At 44.8% G+C, this 6,744-nt stretch overlaps 1 long non-coding RNA gene across 2 annotated transcripts; it reads left to right on the top strand.

The window, feature by feature from the left end:
- The first annotated feature begins 2,642 nt into the window (after nucleotides 1–2,642).
- Nucleotides 2,643–6,509, top strand: LOC124677337. 2 transcript variants are annotated; one of them, XR_006994027.1, is made up of 4 exons: nucleotides 2,643–3,025; nucleotides 5,366–5,436; nucleotides 5,609–5,761; nucleotides 5,860–6,509. It is a non-coding gene; the product is annotated as an uncharacterized LOC124677337 (long non-coding RNA). The 2 variants fall into 2 exon arrangements; XR_006994026.1 differs by lacking the exon at nucleotides 5,366–5,436.
- Nucleotides 6,510–6,744: the final 235 nt, after the last annotated feature.

Genomic DNA, 6,744 nt, shown 5'->3' with positions numbered 1-6,744 from the left:
TTTCAAAATATTTAAAATCAAACATAATTTGACTTTAAAGGTTTTAAAATTCTTAATGGTTTCTTTATTAAAAAAAAATCATAAAACTTTACTTTTCAAAGTATTGCACAAGTAGCTATATAGACCAAAGTACATAAAAAAAATATTATTGTATTTTCAATATGGACATTATATAGGTTCCTTAATATCCCAAAACTTTATAATATTTTATAAACTTTAAGAAATTTATTTGACTTCATTTGAAACCTTAAAATAAAAGTTTAAAAAAAGAAATCAGAAAAAAAAAAGATAAAACGAAATTGAAGCAGACCGGATTAAACTGGCCTAGACCAGCCCAGCCAGCGAAGTGCACCCAGGTTCCTTCTCCGTCTATTCTTTTCTCTCTATTTCCTCTTGGGCTGCATTCTACTGGCCCATCTGGACCGAACAAAAGTCATCGATGTTCATCTTCCTCCTTACGTAAGTATGTACGTTACAGTCATGGCTGCTGTAACCTCTTCTCTCTATTTCCCATCAATTATAGTGGCCGTTTCTCTTCGAGTTAAACACGAAAGTTATTCCATATTCAGTGCACAATCCGTTCAGGGAATTACCTCTTCATTTTATTGCCTTAAACTTCCAAACGGTACAGGTGCACCGAATGCCAATCGGTGGCATATCTCTCCCGATCTCCCACCTCTGTCCATATCTATCCGAACCAAGAGGAGCACCGTGTGTTCCCTGTCTTTCTCCACCAATTTTGTTCTCACACTTTCTCCAGATGAGCTATGTACAACCCATGCCGACCATGCCATTGTTAGCCACAACTTCGAGTTCATCGTCAGATCATGTCTCACACGGTGATCATCTCGCCGATTCCTTTCACCAGAAAACTAACCACGACGCGGGCTACATCTAGGACATGGTGGTGCATCTCGGTGCCATTGTTTACCACGCCACCGTCGTCCCATCCGCTCGCTGGCCACCATGATGGCATCATCGAATACGGCCGGTACAGGCAGACTCAGACCCCGATTCTTCTTCCTTTCTTCCTACTTATACATTTTATACCCTACTGATGCCCTCCGTGTCTGTTATTTCGAACAGCCCGTGAGTCTTCATCTGCATGATGCTTGGACTCGCGCATCTCCGTTCGATCGTAGCTGCCATGCGAGGAAGAGAGCGAGGCAGTCGAGCACTTCCTCGATGCCGCCGTGAAAACCCTGCTTCCTGTGCACCACCTCGCCGCGCCGGACCATCACCGGAGAGACGCTGGGAACAATCGCGTCCGAGACGTCCGTCGTCACATCGTCTACGTTCATCACGTCCCTGCCGCTGTAAGCCATCCTGGTCCATATTAGATTAGATTAGCAGATCCACCATCAACTATTAGATCTAAATCTGAGGACGTAAGTTAGTACAAACTAGGAAGTTTGCGGCGCGGCGCACGCCGCGCCCATGCTGTCTAGGGCATGGGAGGTGTAGTTTGTGTTTAGACCTTACCGATCTTTCTGTCGAATAATTACTTCTTGTATGAGATAACCGATCAGATTTCATAAAGCTTGCTGAAATGAATTCGGTGGAGTTCACTTGTCAATTTGGATATGCCGGTATTACCATCTGAGCTGAACTTCTGAAAAGAGAAGACAAACTAAGGTATATAGTGTGTCAATACGGGTTAGAATTTATTTTGAAGGTTTCTCAAAAAAAAAGAATTTATTTTAAAGGTAAACTATGTACCCACATAATCAGTGGGAAATTAAGCAGAGAACCGAAGAAACTATTCGGCGCCATGGTTGGGAAATTTGCTAACCGTGCCAACATCAGTAAGTAAGAAGCAGGAGTACATTAGGTTGTATATATAGTGGTGCCATTTTCATACCGAAACACCCTATACATAGGTAGCATGGTGGTGCATTTTCATACTGAAGCACGTTATAGAGCGCTGATCAGCCTTTATACTGGTTTTGGTCAAACGGCATATGTACATGTTCTGCATAATAGATAATACTATAGCAGGTGAAGGCACATTGCAGGAATTTATCTAGAGATATAATCCTAGTAGCAGTATCCTTGGCGAGCAAACGTGGTTCTACAGGTATACAACAGTATAGCTTCGGCCATTCAGCATTCTTTGTAATTAGAGACTGACAGTACCTCTTCTTTGTGTCATGCTTGTGCAGATGATCAACGCCGAGGCTATTAGTCCATCCCCATTGTGCCGGCGGCGTTGGCTGGCGTAGTGCCGAGGAGGGCGCGGTTGGCCGATGCAGATGCTGCCGTGGTGTGGACGATGAGGTGTCCGGCGTGTGGAGACGCTGGGGCGTTGTCGACCATGGCATCCTCAATGGGCGAAGATGCTGGCGCGATGTCGACGAAGACCGCCTGTCTAAGAGATGTACGCCTCGCCGAGAATGGCGTCAGCATGGGTTTGGCGAAGGATTGGCTTTTTTTTTTTTTTGAGCAGGGCGAAGGATTGGCTGAGCGGCGGGGAGTCCGCTGCCGGGAGGGCCGGGAAGCGGGAGTCGATATCTACATGAACTTTGCAAGGCCCATTTAGATTGTCTGTGGCACTGTTGATGGGCTGCTGTTGTCCGAAATAAGGAAGTAGATGGAGGGGAGAGTCAGTGAGTGGCCTGTGCGTTGCTTCAGCGAAAAAAAGAGTGGATGGAGCTGCTGTCACCTACCACTGGCTTCTTCCCTGGAGGATGGATCTTTGCAATGGATCCACGCAAGCAGCGGGCGGAGTTGTGCTGGGGCTGGCAGAAGAAAGCGGGGATCTGGAAGGGCATCTCCTCGAGGCTATCTCTGTTCCTCTTCGCTTCGTCGGTGAGTGAGCCGCCGGGCTGAGAAACAATTGATGCTCACGGGTTCCACCTGCGACGATCCGGGAGCCGCGGCAGCGGAGTGCATAGGGTGAGCAGAGTGAAGCGTAGATGCCTCCATTCTGCCGAAGCTGCGCCCGGGCGGGTCAGCGCCTGTCGACTTCACTGCGCGCAGCAATTACTCGTCCTTCGCGCCGTCCGCCGCAAGGATTGATGGTCTGGTATGCTTATGTTCTCTCTGTGACTGAATTACTTGTCTGTGTATATGGGAAACTGTTGCTTGAAATTTGGTTGCAAAAGTGTCTTTCGTGGCTGAATTGCTTGTCTGTTCATGTTTTGCGGTAGAAGAATTCTGAATATTTAGATCGAAAGAGTAAATAGCCTCTAGGAATAGATCCAGGGGGAGGACGCGAATAAAAAAGGCTATGAGGATCATAAAAATTGAGGTGGAGGGAGATTGTATAACTAAGGATCGAGTAGAGGAAGACGTCAGTCTTTCAGTTGTAGATGATCATTACCGAAAAAGATGTACATTCGAATGAAAAAAGATAGCCGAAAATAGTAAAAGGTGTGCGACATGAGTATATGGTTATAATTTGTAATCAGGAAGGACAAATTTTAAAGAGTAATTTAACTGGTTTTGTTTGTAATGCAGCGACGAAGGATCTATGTAAAGTTTTATTAAATGTGGGCTGGAAGTACTTTATACAAACAAAACCAATGTGGATCTAGTATAAGCTGCATAGATGTATTTGATTTTGAAACAGTTCATTCGGTGAGTCATTTTACCCTTTTGTGTTACATTGCAAGAGATAGATGAGCTACTTTAGTCTTTTCTCCGTTGATGTGAGAGTCGGCAGGGATGGTTCTTTGAGATTTGAATCTTGGGGGCTGTAAGCTATTACATTAGGCTGTAGTGTTGTGTAGGAGCTTTCTTACATCCTGACGCCCAGGCGAAAAGACGTTGAATAGTTCATAGTAGGTTCTTTGTGTGACCAAGGTAAATTCAGGAGGTTAATAATGCATCAGTTGGAAGGTTTAGCAACAACTGATGGAGCTGCCGCAGTAACAACAGTAAAGGATAAAGTGGCAGTATAGCTAGCAAGCTGGTGCTTCACCAAGTCTTAAGATACATAGTAGTGGATAAAGGTCTGCATACTGGATAATTATACATAGATAATTATACTCGATCTCTGAACAGCAAACACTCACGCATTGAGTTTTAGGTATGCAATCTTATGAGACTGCAAGGATATTCGCCTAGGATACTATTAGATTAGATAGACCTAAAGGCGTAACCTGGTAGGTTGATGAAAAGCTTTATCTGCAGCTAGGTGGTTGATTTACTTGCTTGATTTCCCTGACGGTGATGGTGTCGCTCTCCTGTTTGCATAGGTCGTAAAGGGTGGTCTCGGTTGCTTCATTTGTTTTGCATCTCCAAAGTTTTCCCAGTCTATTATATACCGCTTATCTCCAAGGCTACAGAAGATATTTCATATACATCAGAACTGGATATTTGTTAATGAATATAAAGATAATAAGGCGTAGTGTAGGTTACCTTTTGCGAAGGGCGTTTATTTCAGGAATGGGTATGTTAACGTGTCAGCAGTTTAGCGAAGTGCCTTTAAAACCTAGCATTCCTATGGAAGCATATATTGAATTGTTAATGCTGACAGTAGGAGCAAAAATTGTAGTCTTAAAGGATTGAAAGGTAGGTATTAGATAACTAATGCTGCCTTAGGAAGTCTGTGGAGTTCATGTACCTTTAAATAGAGTAGCATTCATTCACGAACAACAGAAACACGTTTTCCTCCAAAGAAATCTGCCGAATGCCTTCTGCATCAAACTTCTCGGATTGGTATCCCCACAAGGTCACCATGGCAAGGTCATCTCTTGGCAAAGTTAAGAGATGTTAGTATGCGTAGGTCTTGACAAAAATAAGAGATGTCACTACACGCAATTAAAGGGTTAAAACAGAGCAACCTGGAGTACACTTTGTACCTTTCATTCTATCCTTGATTGATCACCTGCCTTGGTGTGATAATATCTGATAGTTTTGTGACCACTCCAACAACATCTGAAAATTGGCCACGAAAGACAAAATAAAATGAGCGTGTGGAAACAACATGGCATACAAATATATGTGTTGCTTCCAAGTAAAAAACCTGATAGGACCAGTTTCTCGTCCAAGCGTGGCCGGACCTCATCAAAAGACTTTGCATCATATGCATATAGAGGGAAGTTCCCAGGCTCAGTCACAATCTCCTTTACTCTTGTGTTCTGTGAAATTTGGATCCTATGACAATGACCTGCTGCTCTATAGTTGTTCTGCGGGCTGACGATCATAAACGACTCGAGCTTGTAAACCATGCCTTCCATTAGTTTGTCTTTAAATTGGTCTATCCGGTCTGCGAGTAGACAACCTTCTATCGTGGTGCCCTACAAAATCAGTACAGTATAATTATACATCTGATGGGAACAAAAAATAGTTTTTTTTAGCAAGACATGTTGCCGTGGCTAAAACCTAAAGGTGAAGCTGACTGGATGCATTTTGTGTACAGGCGACAATGACTGAATGGACAGCGCAAGTGCTCATGTAGGCAGTGACAAAAAGATATATCGAAAATTAAAGGTAGTAAAGGATAATGCTGAATAGAACAGAGCGAGTACGAAAAATAGCTAATTATGCTTGTATGACTTTAGACGGCAGTGCTACTGATAGTTTAATTATGTAGAGGAAATGTAAAAATTTGATAAATAATTCGATCTTATGAGTAGACTAACTGCATATGTCTCATGTGCAGCAAATGGTAAAGGGATGGATAATGGGTGCAGGTGTGAACAAAGTACCAGGTGATCAACGAACATGAATCCTATCTCATAGAGTTCATGCTGCTTGTTCATGTTCTCCCACATCGGTGTGATGCGCACAACAGCATACCTCGCAGATCCTAAAGGTTTGATATCTCTGACTGAGGTTGCTTGCATTGCTACTTTAGGAAGTTTCCTGCAACATAGAATGATTAGTATACATCGATATCCATATTAAACGTAGGTGAACAGTAAGTACAGACTATTGGACAGATCTAAGCCAGGAAATAAGTGCAAACAATCAGGATCAGGGAAAACAACAGAGATATGTCATGTGCAAACAACGAGCAAGGCAATGATGAACGGAAGATCCACCCTGACCGAGAACACAAACTGAAGAATCAGAAGTCTAAACACACACAGGCGAAGAATGGTGAACAGAACCACCAGCCGGCAGAGGAACACCAGAGGCAGCAGTCAGAAAAGGAACAACCACAGCTGCGAAGCAATGAGCATGGCTAGCAGCGGCAGCGGGAACAACACTGTGGAGATGATGATCCCGATATGGAGACGGAGAAACCGAAGATGAATGTGGTCGTACACGCCGACGAACAGGTCCCCGGTGTACACGTCGAACAGTCCGCATAACAGCTGGAGAATCAGAAGCAAGCAAGATGGAAACCCCAGATTGCAGATGATCGAAGCCACCGAAGACATCGGCAGCAACGGAATCAACAACTGGAGCACCAAGCAGAGGATCCCTGGAACGTCCACGGGAACGCGATGAGCAAGGTCCTGACGACCTGGAAGATAGGTCACCGAGGCCACGACAGCGATGGAGCGCCGAAGATGGAGGCAAGGGCACGGACGTGCGAAGCCGGCGACATGACGGACAGCGGGGCGAGTGGGACGGACGACGGATCTAGCAGCAACATGGATGGCAGCTGAGCAGGAAAGAAGGTAGGTCGTCCAGCCCACGGTGCTGCAGAGAAGCAACCCAGAGACGGCGGTGCAGAAGCCGGCAGAGGCGGCGGCGCAAAAGTCGGCCGATCACGCCTACGGCCAGGCACGCCATCCCTGCTCATACCAAAACCTGCAGAAAAAAAGACGAACTCAGGTAGGACAAATT

This window comes from Lolium rigidum, chromosome 7 (assembly GCF_022539505.1).
Source record: "Lolium rigidum isolate FL_2022 chromosome 7, APGP_CSIRO_Lrig_0.1, whole genome shotgun sequence".
Lineage (NCBI taxonomy): Eukaryota > Viridiplantae > Streptophyta > Magnoliopsida > Poales > Poaceae > Lolium > Lolium rigidum.
The sequence above is the reverse complement of the archived record's forward strand: the minus strand, read 5'-3'. Positions and strand labels throughout refer to the sequence as shown.